At 32.3% G+C, this 17,071-nt stretch overlaps 1 protein-coding gene and 1 long non-coding RNA gene across 10 annotated transcripts in view; one reads left to right on the top strand and one right to left on the bottom strand.

The window, feature by feature from the left end:
• mid1 (midline 1) overlaps positions 1 to 17,071 on the bottom strand; it is a 146,272-nt gene that overhangs the window by 67,767 nt on the left and 61,434 nt on the right. For 2 of the 9 annotated variants that reach the window (XR_015499963.1, XM_087268510.1), the window contains exon 1: positions 12,078 to 12,247. The exons of the other annotated variants lie outside the window; for them this stretch is intronic. The gene's annotated coding sequence lies outside the window, so the exon portion shown is untranslated. Of the gene's footprint in view, positions 1 to 12,077; positions 12,248 to 17,071 lie in introns of those variants that run through there. 9 annotated transcript variants of the gene reach the window in all.
• Positions 13,889 to 17,071, top strand: part of LOC148679660 (uncharacterized) — a 3,900-nt gene continuing 717 nt past the window's right edge. Inside the window, exon 1 of the long non-coding RNA XR_015944851.1 lies at positions 13,889 to 16,776. This is a non-coding gene — a long non-coding RNA (uncharacterized LOC148679660). The remainder of the gene's footprint in view (positions 16,777 to 17,071) is intronic.

Here is a 17,071-nt window from a genome sequence, read left to right on the forward strand (position 1 = left end):
TGAAATGCACAGTTGTAGGATTTTTCAGGTGAAGCAACACTTTTTACAGTGTTATATTATTACTTTATTAATATTGAACAAAAAAAATAAATAAATTAATGTTGATCTTAATTAATTGATCCTAATTGTGGCATTTTGGTGACTGTCGCTTTAAATTCAAATGACATTGTGCTGTTTTTAAAACAGGGCGGAGCTACAAATGCCTGTGAGCCAGCATAGTGGCAGATGTAAAACAGCACTAGTGTTGTCAGTGCTGGTCAGGTGTGTGTGTGTGCTTCTGTCAGTCTATGTCGCTCCTGTCGCTGTTCATCTTAAATCTCCACATCTATAATCCTCTGAGTCTATGCTGACATCATCTTCAGCAGCTCAAACACTCTAATGGCGAATGGACAGACGGCTGCTTCTCACTCAGGCCTGCTGTTTATGCTAATGAGGGAGAGATGGGCACTAGTGGGCGGGGCTTTCCCTGTCTGATGACAATTAATGCCAGTCAAAGTGTTATCAAGTCTGATTATAACAAATACTGTTAATTCATGTTCACCACAGGCTGGAGATATTCACACACTGCTGACACACAACTGGGTTTACACACCTTATGAAAGTCATTTTTGCATAATATCTTGCCTTTAAACTAAAACAGAAAAGATGAACACACCTCTGATTGTTTAATAAAAGTTTTAGCACTAACCGCAGCTCAGTGGAGCAGAATATACAGCGTCTGACCGCTGCAAACACACTCAGGCTTTGTTTCTGACAGATGTAAGTACAGACTCTCACCCATCACGATGAATCCGTCAGCTCTCATCATGCACTCATTAAGTGTGAATGAAGCTAAAGCTCATTACTCCACAATGGCCTGCAAGTGTGTGTGTGTGTGTGTGTGTGTGTAGATGCAGTAATTACTGTGGGCACAATGACTGAACCACCGCGTCTCAAAGCCATCGCCAAACAAAGGCCCAATTGTTCAAAGTTAATACAATATCTGTAAAAATGTGCACAGAAACTGTCGGCCGCTGATTTTTAATGAGTCTCGTAGTCTAAAGCACACTAAAAAAACTCTATAAAGTATTAATAATAAATGTCAGGAGGTCATTAAACACAAACGAAGCTCTGTTTACATAAAAATATGAGCCTGATTTAATATTTTCACAATAAAATCCTCAATAACGGCTCATATTTAATTAACCTTGAATTACTTTACAGCCTAAACTTCAATAGAGAAAATATTCAAGCATTTGTGCTAACATATTAAATCCAATTATGCCATTATTAATAAATCACTAAAATCCTATTATTAAACTTTGAGTCTAAAACACTCGATAAAGTATTAATAATAAATGCCAGGAGGTCATTAGACACAAATGCAATTTACATAAAAATATGATTTAATATTTTCACAATAAAAACCTTAATAACGGCTCATATTTAATTAATCTTAAATTACTTTAACATAAACTTTAATAAGGGAAATAATTTATTATTTGTTCTAACATATTAAATCCCAATATTAATATTAAATCACATAAATCCCATTATTAAACGTTAAGCCTTTGAATCTAACGCACTGAAGAAACTAAAGTATTATTAATAAATGCCAGGAGGTCATTAAACCCAAATGAAGCTCTGTTTACATACAACTATGACCTTAATTTTATATTTTCACAATAAAAGCCTTAATAATGGGATTTATGTAAACAGAAAATGCTCGTTTTTAATTTAGCTTCAACATAAACTTCAATAGAGAATTATTATTTGATCATTTTATTTTAAATGACAGAAAAAATAAGTTAAATATTGTTTTTATATAATAAATTATAACACAAATGTCTTCACTCATTTCTTTTGTCTTTGCCAAGATGACACTACATAATATTTGTACCATAAAGTGTCAATTAGATTAAGCAAGTAATTGAACAGAAGTGGTTTGTTCTGTAACTAAATGAAAACAATTATAATTATATTTTTGTGTGTGTTTGTTTTTACTAAAAAATAAAGGTGGATAATTTAGCTGAATATTCAAATTAATATGAAAAATCACCTGTAAAGGCTTTGCATCATTTATTTTTTCAACGTTTTGCATGTTTTATAAAATGGTAAACATAATATCTGTAAAAATGTGCACAGAAACTGTCGGCCGCTGATTTTTAATGAGTCTCGTAGTCTAAAGCACACTAAAAAAACTCTATAAAGTATTAATAATAAATGTCAGGAGGTCATTAAACACAAACGAAGCTCTGTTTACATAAAAATATGAGCCTGATTTAATATTTTCACAATAAAATCCTCAATAACGGCTCATATTTAATTAACCTTGAATTACTTTACAGCCTAAACTTCAATAGAGAAAATATTCAAGCATTTGTGCTAACATATTAAATCCAATTATGCCATCATTAATAAATCACTAAAATCCTATTATTAAACTTTGAGTCTAAAACACTCGATAAAGTATTAATAATAAATGCCAGGAGGTCATCAAACACAAATGCAGTTTACATAAAAATATGATTTAATATTTTCACAATAAAAACCTTAATAACGGCTCATATTTAATTAATCTCGAATTACTTTAACATAAACTTTAATAAAGGAAATAATTTATTATTTGTTCTAACATATTAAATCCCAATATTAATATTAAATCACATAAATCCCATTATTAAACGTTAAGCCTTTGAATCTAACGCACTGAAGAAACTAAAGTATTATTAATAAATGCCAGGAGGTCATTAAACCCAAATGAAGCTCTGTTTACATACAACTATAACCTTAATTTTATATTTTCACAATAAAAGCCTTAATAATGGGATTTATGTAAACAGAAAATGCTCGTTTTTAATTTAGCTTCAACATAAACTTCAATAGAGAATTATTATTTGATCATTTTATTTTAAATGACAGAAAAAATAAGTTAAATATTGTTTTTATATAATAAATTATAACACAAATGTCTTCACTCATTTCTTTTGTCTTTGCCAAGATGACACTACATAATATTTGTACCATAAAGTGTCAATTAGATTAAGCAAGTAATTGAACAGAAGTGGTTTGTTCTGTAACTAAATGAAAACAATTATAATTATATTTTTGTGTGTGTTTGTTTTTACTAAAAAATAAAGGTGGATAATTTAGCTGAATATTCAAATTAATATGAAAAATCACCTGTAAAGGCTTTGCATCATTTATTTTTTCAACGTTTTGCATGTTTTATAAAATGGTAAACATAATATCTGTAAAAATGTGCACAGAAACTGTCGGCCGCTGATTTTTAATGAGTCTCGTAGTCTAAAGCACACTAAAAAAACTCTATAAAGTATTAATAATAAATGTCAGGAGGTCATTAAACACAAACGAAGCTCTGTTTACATAAAAATATGAGCCTGATTTAATATTTTCACAATAAAATCCTCAATAACGGCTCATATTTAATTAACCTTGAATTACTTTACAGCCTAAACTTCAATAGAGAAAATATTCAAGCATTTGTGCTAACATATTAAATCCAATTATGCCATCATTAATAAATCACTAAAATCCTATTATTAAACTTTGAGTCTAAAACACTCGATAAAGTATTAATAATAAATGCCAGGAGGTCATCAAACACAAATGCAGTTTACATAAAAATATGATTTAATATTTTCACAATAAAAACCTTAATAACGGCTCATATTTAATTAATCTCGAATTACTTTAACATAAACTTTAATAAAGGAAATAATTTATTATTTGTTCTAACATATTAAATCCCAATATTAATATTAAATCACATAAATCCCATTATTAAACGTTAAGCCTTTGAATCTAACGCACTGAAGAAACTAAAGTATTATTAATAAATGCCAGGAGGTCATTAAACCCAAATGAAGCTCTGTTTACATACAACTATAACCTTAATTTTATATTTTCACAATAAAAGCCTTAATAATGGGATTTATGTAAACAGAAAATGCTCGTTTTTAATTTAGCTTCAACATAAACTTCAATAGAGAATTATTATTTGATCATTTTATTTTAAATGACAGAAAAAATAAGTTAAATATTGTTTTTATATAATAAATTATAACACAAATGTCTTCACTCATTTCTTTTGTCTTTGCCAAGATGACACTACATAATATTTGTACCATAAAGTGTCAATTAGATTAAGCAAGTAATTGAACAGAAGTGGTTTGTTCTGTAACTAAATGAAAACAATTATAATTATATTTTTGTGTGTGTTTGTTTTTAACTGAAAAATAAAGGTGGATAATTTAGCTGAATATTCAAATTAATAGGAAAAATCACCTGTAAAGGCTTTGCATCATTTATTTTTTCAACTTTTGCATGTTTTATAAAATGGTAAACATAATATCTGTAAAAATGTGCACAGAAACTGTCGGCCGCTATTTTTAATGAGTCTCGTAGTCTAAAGCCCACTAAAAAAACTCTATAAAATATTAATAATAAATGTCAGGAGGTCATTAAACACAAACTAAGCTCTGTTTACATAAAAATATGAGCCTGATTTTATATTTTCACAATAAAATCCTCAATAACCGCTCATATTTAATTAACCTCGAATTACTTTAACATAAACTTTAATAAGGGAAATAATTTATTATTTGTTCTAACATAATAAATCCCAATATTAATATTAAATCACCTAAATCCCATTATTAAACGTTAAGCCTTTGAATCTAACGCATAAAGTATTATTAATAAATGCCAGGAGGTCATTAAACCCAAATGAAGCTCTGTTTACATACAACTATGACCTTAATTTTATATTTTCACAATAAAAGCCTTAATAATGGGATTTATGTAAACAGAAAATGCTCGTTTTTAATTTAGCTTCAACATAAACTTCAATAGAGAATTATTATTTGATCATTTTATTTTAAATGACAGAAAAAATAAGTTAAATATTGTTTTTATATAATAAATTATAACACAAATGTCTTCACTCATTTCTTTTGTCTTTGCCAAGATGACACTACATAATATTTGTACCATAAAGTGTCAATTAGATTAAGCAAGTAATTGAACAGAAGTGGTTTGTTCTGTAACTAAATGAAAACAATTATAATTATATTTTTGTGTGTGTTTGTTTTTACTGAAAAATAAAGGTGGATAATTTAGCTGAATATTCAAATTAATAAGAAAAATCACCTGTAAAGGCTTTGCATCATTTATTTTTTCAACTTTTGCATGTTTTATAAAATGGTAAACATAATATCTGTAACAATGTGCACAGAAACTGTCGGCCGCTGTAAACAATGATTTTTAATGATTCTTTGAGTCTATAAAGTATTAATAAAAAATGCCAGGAGGTCATTAAACACAAAAGAGGCTCTGTTTACATCCAAATATGACCCTCATTTAATATTTTCACAATACAAAATCTTAATAACGACTCGTACTTAATTAGGCTTAAATTATTTTACTTTAACACAAACTTCAATAGGGAAAATATTTGTTCTAACATTAAATCCAATTATTATGAGTAAATCACATAAATCCCATTATTAAACGTTAAGCCTTTAAGTCTAAATAACAATGAAGATACTCCATGCAGTATTAATAATAAATATCAGGAGGTCATTAAGCACAAATGAAGCATCGTTTACAACAAAATATGACCCTGATTTAATATTTTCACAATAAAAACCTAAATAATGGGATTTATGTGGACAGAAAACGCTCATTTTTTATTTCGCTTGAATTATGACTTTAACATAAACTTCAATAAGGGAATATTTGATCCTTAAAAGTTAAATGATAATTTAACATTTTTAACACCTAAATTTAATAAACCATTTATAATAACTGATTTATTTTGTTTTGTAGCCAATAGAAAAAAACTATTCTTAAGGTGCCTAAAATATTTAACGTTTTTTCATAATAATAATAATAATAATGGTGAAAAATTTACCTGAATATCCTAAATTAATGCAATTTTCATATGTTAAGACGCCGCGTAAATAAATCCAAATATTTATTAATAATGCAAAAAATTTTATATTACAAAATGAATAATTTTTTTCATCGTTTTGCATGATTTATTAAATAATATTAACAATATCTGGAAAAATGTGAACAGAAACAGTTGGCCACTGAGAGTCTCTGAGACTAAATGATTTTTAATGAGTCTTCGAGTCTATAAAGTACTAATAATAAATGCCAGGAAGTCATTTAACACAAATGAAGCTCTGTTTACATACAAATAGGACCCTGATTTAGTATTTTCACAATAAAAACCTCAGTATCGGCATTTATGTAAGCAAAAAATGGCCATTTTTAATTAAGCTTCTACATAAGATTCAATAGGGAATTATTATATTGATCATTTTAGGTTAATTGACAGAAAAAAGGATTAAAAATGCAGTTTTTTATATAATAAAATAATAACACAATTGTTTTAATAACTCATTTATTTTCATCTTTGCCATGATAACGGTACATAATATTTTACAAGATACTAGTATTGAGCTTAAAGTGTAAATTAGATTAAGCAAGTAATTGAACAGAAGTGGTTTGTTCTGTAACTAAATGAAAACAGATATAATGATATTTTTGGTTGTTTGATTTAATTAAAAAAATAATAGTGGATAATATAGCGGAATATTCAAATTAATAAGAAAAATCACCTGTAAGGCTTTGCATCATTTATTTTTACAACTTTCTGCATGTTTTATAAAATGGTAAAGATAATATCTGTCAAAATGTGCACAGAAACAGTCAAGCACTGCATGACTGCATGAAACAATGATCTTTAACTAATCTTTGAGTCTATAAAGTATTAAAAATAAATGTCAGGAGGTCATTAAACTCAAATCAAGCTCTGTTAACACAAAAATATGACCTTGATTTAATATTTTCACAATAAAAACTTCAATATTGGGATTTATGTTGGCAGAAAATGCTAATTTTTAATTACGCTTGAATTATTTAATTATATTGAGAAAATATTGGCTTAAATTTGGTTTTTACCTATTTATAACAACTAAATTATTTTTGTTCTGCAGCTGATCGGGAAAAGAAATTCATATAATATTAATAATATTAATTTGCTATTTTATAAAAATAATGTTGGATAGTTTAGCTGAATCTCCAAATTTTCCATATCCAAACAGAAAACGCACTGGGAGTTTATTACAAAGATTTTGTAGCGTAATATAAAACACCAACCCAGACAATACACTGCCTGACAAGTCTTGACAAGGATCCCAGTCTTAATAGCAAACAATAATATCTCGACTTCTAGTTGATGACGTGTAAAAGTGTCAGAAGGTGGATTTCTCTGCTGAATCATCTGTTGGTCTGCATCAATCATCACCAATACTGCAGAAGACCTACTGGAACCCGCATGGACACAAGATTCTCACAGAAATCAGTCAAGTTTGGTGAAGGAGAAGTCATGGTTTAGGGTTACATTCAGTATGGGGGCGTGCGAGAGATCTGCAGAGTGGATGATCAACATCAACAGCCTGAGGTATCAAGACACTTGTGCTGCCCATTACATTACAAACCACAGGAGAGGGACAATTCTCCAGCAGGATAGCGCTCCTTCTCATACTTCAGCCTCCACATCACAGCTGCTGAAAGCAGAGGTCAAGCTGCTCCAGGATTGGCCAGCCCAGTCACCAGTTTGAACATTATTGAGCATGTCTGGTGTAAGATGAAGGAGGAGGCATTGAAGATGAACACAAAGAGTCTTGATGAACTCTGCTTTCTTTGGAAGGCTTTCTTCTTCATTCCAGATGACTTTATTAATCAGTGATTTGAGTCATGTCAGAGATGTATGGATGCAGTCCTCCAAGCTCATGATGGAGTCAGACACAATATTCATTCTGTCTCCACTGCAGCAGGACTTTATATTCTATACTGGACATCATTTCTGATCAGCGAGACTTTAAGCAGGGTCAGAGCTTACTGTCCTAATCAAATCATCAATAATCAAGGCATGATTATATTTTATTGTGGGCAAATAAGCGCCATCTAGGGACCTTTACCTTTCATATAAGACACTTCTGATACCAAATAATCAACTAGAAGTCAACTTATTATTTGCTGTTCCTAAAACTTGGATAGGCGACAAGACATTTGCCAGGTAGTGTACTGTATATCACTTTAAACTATTAAAATGTTCATGAAAGTACTGCTAATTTGGGTGGCACGATCACTCAGTGGTTAGCACGGTGGCCACACAGCAAGAAGGATGCTGGTTCGAGTCCCGCCTGGGTCAGTTGTCATTTCTGTGTGGAGTTTGCATGTTCTCCCCGTGTTGGTGTGGGTTTCCTCCGGGTGCTCCGGTTTCCCCCACAGTCCAAACACATGCGCTATAGGGGAATTGATGAACTAAATTGGGCTTAGTCTATGAGTGCGTGTGTGAATGAGTGTGTATGGGTGTTTCCTAGAACTGGGGTTGCAGCTATAAGGGCATCCGCTGTGTAAAACATATGCTGGATAAGTTGGTGGTTCATTCCGCTGTGGAAAATGAATGGATGAATCTGTGCATGTGAAAAATGACTTTGTAATTAATTAGCAAAAATCTCTTCTTAGTGTCACAACTGTCCGTGACCACCTGAGGGCGCAATGGAGTCAGAATAGACTACAGCGTCCCAAAAAGACTACAACTCCATACATACCTCGCGCATACACCGGAACACATACAGTGATTCTATTCACAGCTGTCTCCGTTTCTGTTGATTATCTGGACTATATATTCCATCACTCCACCACTGTTTGTTGTCGCGTCGTTGTCTTTCTTGTTCCAGTTATTCCAGTAAGTCTAGTATTCAGAGTTTGTTATTCTGATCTTGTTCTTGTATTTTGCCTCAGTCTAGTTCGTGTTTTATTTGTCTCGTCTGTTTTCTAGTTAAGTTTAGTTGTTTGAGTTTGTTATTCCTGAGCCTCGTCTCTGATTTAGTTTCTGGTTTTGTCGTTTATTTGTTACTTTGTACTTTGAACACCTTGTTTTATGTTGATGCACTGTAAATAAATCTGCACTTGGATCAGCACCTTTTTGTTTCCTGTTTTGATCACGCAAAACGTGACACTTAGAAGTTATTAAATGCATTTACACAATAAAATATGACTTTTGAGAATAATTACACAGTTAAAGGGATGTTTACGCAAAAAAGTTAATATTAAAAAGCCAATATTAATTGTTTGGGTGCACTGTCTCTTTAAGAGACATCAATAGAACTCAACACATGATAACAATGAAAGCTTGAGGATTAGGGACCAAACACTTCCATCTGAGCATCTCTCTTTGTCAACACACAATCATCAAAATAATGCAAATTTGACTTTAACAGAATGTTTTGATTATTTAAATGCTGTGTAAAAACCATGACCCTAATTTCACATTTGTTTTTACATTTAAAAACAATAATAAGGTCATGAAACTTCAATATAATAAATAATATTAAAGCTTGAGAATAATAAAACGAAAATATTCGATATACTTTTGTTTAGTTGCAAGCTTTTTAGACTAAATGCATCCATAATATGAATAAACCATCAAGTGTTAATGTCCATAATGTAAAAACCACTCAATCAGGATATTAAAGCATATTAGGCTTCAGGATGAAACTGGTAAAATTCCTTCAGATCAGCAAACTCAAAACAAAGAATAACAGTAATAAAGACTTAATCAAGACTAAATAAGACACAATCGCAGTTTAACACAATAAAGACTGACAGAAATGCCACATTTCCACGAAGACTTATAAAACGTGAAAACTACCCAGTCAGAAAACTAAATCTGAAAGGGTTAAAGCAGAAATTACTAAGCTTCAGGATGAATTAATTAATATTTAACTAAAAATTCCTTCAGATCAGCAAACCACAGAAAATAGCAGTAATAAAGACTTCACAATCGAAGTTTAACACCATAAAGACACACATATAAAGCCCATTCAAAACTAATAATAATAATAACATTCCATATTAAGCCCGCTTCAAGCTAAATAATAACACACTCCATATAAAGCCCATTTAAAACTAATAATAACAACACACACTCCATATAAAGCCATTTAAACATAATAATAACAATAATAATAATAATAATAATAATAATAAACACACTCCATATTAAGCCCATTTAAAACTAATAATAATAACACATACTCCATATAAAGCCATTTAAACATAATAATAATAATAATAATAACACACACTCCATATAAAGCCATTTAAACATAATAATAATAATAATAATAATATTAATAAACACACATTCCATATTAAGCCCGCTTCAAGCTAAATAATAACACACTCCATATAAAGCCCATTTAAAACTAATAATAATAACACACACTCCATATAAAGCCATTTAAACATAATAATAATAATAATAATAAACACACTCTCCATATTAAGCCCATTTAAAACAAAAAAGCACACACTAAATTTTAAAACTAAAAAAATAATAATCAGACTCCATATAAAGCCGGCTTAAAGTTAAATAATAACACACTCCATATAAAGCCTAATTAAAACTAATAACAACAAACAGTTCATATGAAGCCATTTTAAAGCTAATAATATTATTATTAATAATAATAATAATAATAATAATAATAATAACACACCTAATGGCATTTTAAAACTAAAAATAATAACATACACTCCAAAAAAAGCCATTTAAAACTAAATAATAATAACACACTCCATATAAAGCCTGTTTAAAACCAATAATTTTAACACACATTTCATATAAAGCTATTTTAAACAAATAATAATAATAATAATATTAATAACGCACCATATAAAGCTATTTTAAAACTAAAATAACACACACTTAATATAAAGCCATTTAAACATGATAATAATAATAATAATAATAACACACTTGATATAAAGCCATTTTAAAATAATAATATTAATAATAATAATAATAATAATAATAATAATAATAATAATAACACACTTGATATAAAGCCATTTTAAAATAATAATATTAATAATAATAATATTAATAATAATAATAATAATAATAATAATAACACACTTGATATAAAGCCATTTTAAAATAATAATATTAATAATAATAATAATAATAAACACATTCCATATTAAGCCCATTTAAAACAAAAAAGCACACACTCCATATAAAGGCATTTGAAAATCTAAAGAATAATAAACACGCTCCATGTTAAAACAAAAAAAAAATAACACTACATATAAAGTCTTTTTAAGAATAAAACAACAACACCACACTCCATGTTTAGCCATTTTAAACAAAAAAATAATAAATCACACTCCATATAAAGCCTGTTTAAAGCTAAATAATAACACACGCTTATAAAGCCTGCATGCTTAAAGCTAAATAATAATAACACACTCCCTATAAAGCCCAATTAAAACTAATAATAAAAAAAATAATAATAAAACACCTAAAGGCATTTTAAAACTAAAAATAACAACATACACTCCATTTAAAGCCTGTTTAAAACTAAATGATAACACACTTCCTATAAAGCCCAATTAAAACTAATAATAGCAAACACTTCATATAAAGCCATTTTAAAACTAAAACTAATAACACACTTCATATAAACCCATTTAAACAACAACAACAACAATAATAATAATAATAATAATAACACACACTCCATATAAACCCATTTAAACCTAATAATAATAATAATGATAATACACACTCCATATAAACCCATTTAAACCTAATAATAATAATAATAATAATAATACACACTCCATATAAACCTAATAATAATAATATTAATAATAGTAATAATACACACTCCATATAAACCAATTTAAACCTAATATTAACACTCCATATAAATGCATTTGAAAAACTAAAACTAATAACACACACTCCATATAAAGCTCGTTTAATACTAAAAACATAACACACTCCAATATAAAACCATTTTAAACTAATAACACTTCATAAAGCCCGTTTAAAACACACACACACACAAACACGCGCGCCCTCACACAGCATGCGGCATCAAATATGGAGACAGGTACATGTAACCATTGAAAGACATACAGTCTGACACACACACACACACACACACACACACACACGTTACTGTACGCAGTTGTGTTTGACCCACCGATGGATCTCGCGTCGCTCCTCGCTTCACAGCCATTTCCAGAACTTGTGTGCGGATTTCAGAAAGCGTGTTTTAGTCTGGAAAAAAGCTCTTGTTGAGAGCAGGACCCGCAGATGGTGCAGTCACCCATAACACGATAATCCAAAGTCACGGCCAGCGCGGACACACACACACACACACACGCGCGCGCACGCAAACACACTCACAGACACACATACGGCGATACAGATGGGAAGTCCGACCCATTTCCGAGAGTCGGTTCTTTCGAGCGGTTCAATTCAAGTCAGTGATTCTTTTTTTTGGGTTGTCACGTGACCCTTGATATTTTTAACAACACGAAATTTTGAATATCCATATAAATATGAGCACAGATGTGCAAATGCTACTGATTGTATCAGATTTTTATTTTTAATTATTTTACTTTAATTTTAATTAGGACTAATTAACTAATTTTAGTGTATTATTTTTAAATGTAACAGTGATAAGATTTATAACTTTTTTTTGTACTTACACTTACTGGCCATTTTATTAGGTACACCTTACTAGTACCAGGTTGGACCCCTTTTGCCTTCTGAACTGCCTTAATCCTTCTTGGCATAGATTCAACAAGCTACTGGAAATATTTCTCAGAGATTTTGCTCCATATTGACATGATAGCATCATGCTGTGGCTGCAGATTTGTCGGCTGCACATCCATGATGCCAATCTCCCGTTCCACCACATCCCAAAGGTGCTCTATTGGATTGAGCTCTGGTGACTGTGGAGGCCATTTGAGTACAGTGAACTCATCGTCATGTTCAAGAAACCAGTCTGAGATGATTGAGCTTTATGACATGGTGTGTTATCCTGCTGGAAGTAGTCATCAGAAGATGGAGACACTGTGCTCATAAAGGGATGGACATGGTCAGCAGCAATACTCAGGTAAGCTGTGGCGTTGACACGATGCTCAATTGATACTAATGAGCCCAAATTGTGTCAAAAAATCTCCCCCACACCATTACACCACCACCACCAGCCTGAACCGCTGATACAAGGCAGGATGAATCCATGCTTTCATGGTGTTGACGCCAATTCTGACCCGAGCATCTGAATGTGTCAGCAGAAATGGAGACTCATCAGAGCAGGCAACGTTTCTCCAATCTTCTATTGTCCAGTTTTGGTGAGTCTGTGTGAATTGTAGCCTCAGTTTCCTGTTCTTAGCTGACAGGAGCGGCACCCGGTGTGGTCTTCTGCTGCTGTAGCCCATCCGCCTCAAGGTTGGCCGTGTTGTGTGTTCAGAGATGCTCTTCTGCAGACCTCGCTTGTAACGAGTGCTTATTTGAGTTACTGTTGCCTTTCTATGAGCTGGAACCAGTCTGGCCATTCTCCTCTGACCTCTGGCAGCATTTGCGGCAGCAGAACTGCCGCTCACTGGATATTTCCTTTTTTTAAGACCATTCTCTGTAAACCCTAGAGATGGTTTTGCGTGAAAATCCCAGTAGATCAGCAGTTTCTGAAATACTCAGACCAGCCCATCTGGCACCAACAACCATGCCACGTTCAAAGTCACTTAAATCCCCTTTCTTCACCATTCTGATGCTCGCTTTGAACTGCAGCAGATCCTCTTGACCCTGTCTACATGACTAAATGCATTGAGTTGCTGCCATATGATTGGCTGATTAGAATTTTGTGTTTATGAACAGTTGGACAGGTGTACCTAATAAAGTGACCGGTGAGTGCATATGCCTATCCATTGTTTATATATATATATATATATATATATATATATATATATATATATATATATATATACTTATAGTGCATTTATTTTTAGAAATAAGGATAATTTGAGTCAGATTTTTTGGGTTGATAATAGACAACCCAAGCAAAAACTAAATATTTTAATTTACAAAATACAACTTTTTTCTTGTGTATAAAATGTTTTTATTCCTCCTGTGTCAATTAATTTTTTTCCTTGTCATAATTTACTCATGTATGGGTGTTTCCCAGTGATGGGTTGCAGCTGGAAGGACATCTGCTGCGTAAAACATTTGCTGGATAAGTTGGCAGTACATTCCGCTGTGGTGACCCCTGAGAGGCAATTCAATCCTAACTTAACATTAAAACAACTAACATAACAGTGTTTATCAAACTGGAAATACATTGGGAGCATTGTTTTTGTTTACATCCCTCAAAATGGTCTGAAGTTACAGTAGCTGACTTAAGAATCGATCCCTAAATGATTCAATCGACTCGCGAATGAATCATTTACACAGAGCGCTTCAGTGTAAAGGCTCGCGAAAGGAACCGACTCGAACGAACGAATCTCGGACATCGCTAATAAACACAGAGAGAGAGACTCGGAGGGAGAGACGTTGTTGGTAAAGTTCGCACAACAGGAAAAGCTGGCCGATAATGCCAGGAAAAGCGACTCCACCTAGAGAACCGGCCTGGAAAGAGAGACGACAGACAGTCAGTGTCTATCTGAACACTGAATCGGCTCACAACAATGCTGCCTGTGTGCCTGAGAGCCCTCGCTAGGGAATCGACACAACAGGACAAGCCCCAAACAGCTCCCTCTCGCCTCGGCCCATTTACTGTTCATAAATATTTATATGATGACTTCATCCGTTCATTAGAGAACCACGATGATCCCGAGCAAACACATGCCTTCACTTCCATGCACATTAAAAAAATACTATAGTAATTATAGTGTTTCTGAATCAAGAGTATTATATTGTAGTAGGCTATTTACAACTCTTTGCTGATGAATAAGTTTAGTTTTTACTACAGTAAACTTTGGTATATTGTAGTATAATATAAATAATGACTTCATCCATGTAACACAGTGATGCTGAGCAAACAAATGCCTTCACTTCCATGCACATAAATCTGTAGTAGTGAATCTAACCGGCCATTTTATTAGGTACACCTGTCCAACTGCTCGTTAATGCAAATTTATAATCAGCTGATCACTTGGCAGCAACTCAATGCATTTAGGCATGTAGACAACGTCCAGATGATTTGCTGCAGAAAGTGAGCATCAGAATGGGGAAGAAAGGGGATTTAAGCGGATGCCCTTACAGCCGCAACCCATCTCTGGGAAACACACACACACACTCATTCACTACAGACAATTTTACCCTACACAAATCATCTGTACCGCATGTGTTTGGACTGTGGGGGAAACTGGAGCACCCGGAGGAAACCCACGCGAATGCAGGGAGAGCATGCAAACTCCACACAGAAATGCCAACTGACCAAGCCGAGGCTCGAACCAGCGACCTTCTTGCTGTGAGGTGACAGCACTACCTACTGCGCCACTGCATCTCTCTATATTTTTCAAAACAACTAGAGTTGTGGTAGCAGAAAAATATCCGTCTGTAAACATTTATTGTTTTAATTGAGGAAAATAAACATGCGTTATGGATGTGACAAAAAAAGTCTGTGAGTTTACGGTATACACAGCATATTTCGCAAAAACTCTGTGAATTAACCTGCAAAAACCAAAAGAAACGATAATAATCAAAAGGATAAGAGTTGGCTCACTATGAAACAAACATGATTGAATTAATTGTATTTTACATTTTTGCATTTGAGGAAAAAGCTTCGTTATGGATGTGACAGATGTGAAATTGCCACTTGTGTGACTTTGATAAATTAAAAATAATAGTTTGAAAACATTGACAGACATTTTTGAGTATTTTTAAAGCACTGTAAAACACAAACATACTCAAAAAACACAGAAATAGTTTTGCTATTTTGTCGAAAACCTACTTTTTTTAATGGCAAGTTTGACATTTGCATGGAATTACTCACTATAGTACAGTGGTTCTCAAACTGTGGTACGTGTACCATTGGTGGTACGCAGCTTACTTCTAGTGGTACGCACGGAGGAATCAAATGTGTCATATGTACATGCTACATATATTTAAAAATGATTTATATATGAATATGAAGACATATAAGCTATGCTTCCAGGTGTTGATACTTTACATTTAAATACAGGTGTTTCTTTTTTTTACTTTTTAAGAACAGTAACCCATCATTTTAACTTTTAAAAGCACATTTTAATTTAAATGTTGACATTTTTAGCTTTTTTCTCCATACAAGCACAGTACAGGGTTAATGTTCAAACAATGTATAATGTTTAAAGTGGCTGACCTGACAATAATATTTTTAATATTTCTCTCTATTTCAATACTGCTCATAGGGTGGTACTTTTTTTTTCTGAGGTGGTACTTGATAAAATACGTTTGAGAACCACTGCTATAGTAAATTGTATTATACTGTTTTTATTATAATATTTAAAACCATTTGTTGGTGAATGCTTTAGTAAAGTACTTGATTTAATCTACTGTGGTGATTCTACAGTTGCTAGGGTAACAAAAACCACAGTAAAGGGGGTCACACACCAGATGCATCGCTGAGCGACCCGCTGCGTAGCGCCACACAGCCCCATTGCATTTTAGAATTCTAAACACAGGTTTCTATCACGGTACACACACCGGCGCCGCAAGTTAGCAGCTGTCTGCAGCACCCAGCAACGAGTCGACTCAGGACGCTGTACAAATTTCTGTCAGTTTCCTATTAGTTTCATTTTAAATAGCATGCAAATGTGCACGTCTGATGTGCGATACTTTTAACTGATCCCCTTGTGATCCCCTTAACTGATCTCTTGTGGTGATTCTATAGTTGATAAGGCAACACAAGAGCTACAGTAATTGATCTGTTGTGGTGATTCAACAGTTCCTTTGGTAACAAAAACTACAGTAATTGATCTGTTGTGGTGATTCAACAGTTGCTATGGTAACAAAAACTACAGTAATTGATCTGTTGTGGTGATTCAACAGTTGCTATGGTAACAAAAACTACAGTAATTGATCTGTTGTGGTGATTCTATAGTTGTTATGGTAACAAAAACTACAGTAATTGATCTGTTGTGGTGATTCAACAGTTGCTATGGTAACAAAAACTACAGTAATTGATCTGTTGGGGTGATTCTATAGTTGTTA

This window comes from Danio rerio, chromosome 9 (assembly GCF_052040795.2).
Source record: "Danio rerio strain M-AB ecotype USA chromosome 9, GRCz13ab, whole genome shotgun sequence".
Taxonomy (NCBI): Eukaryota; Metazoa; Chordata; class Actinopteri; order Cypriniformes; family Danionidae; genus Danio; species Danio rerio.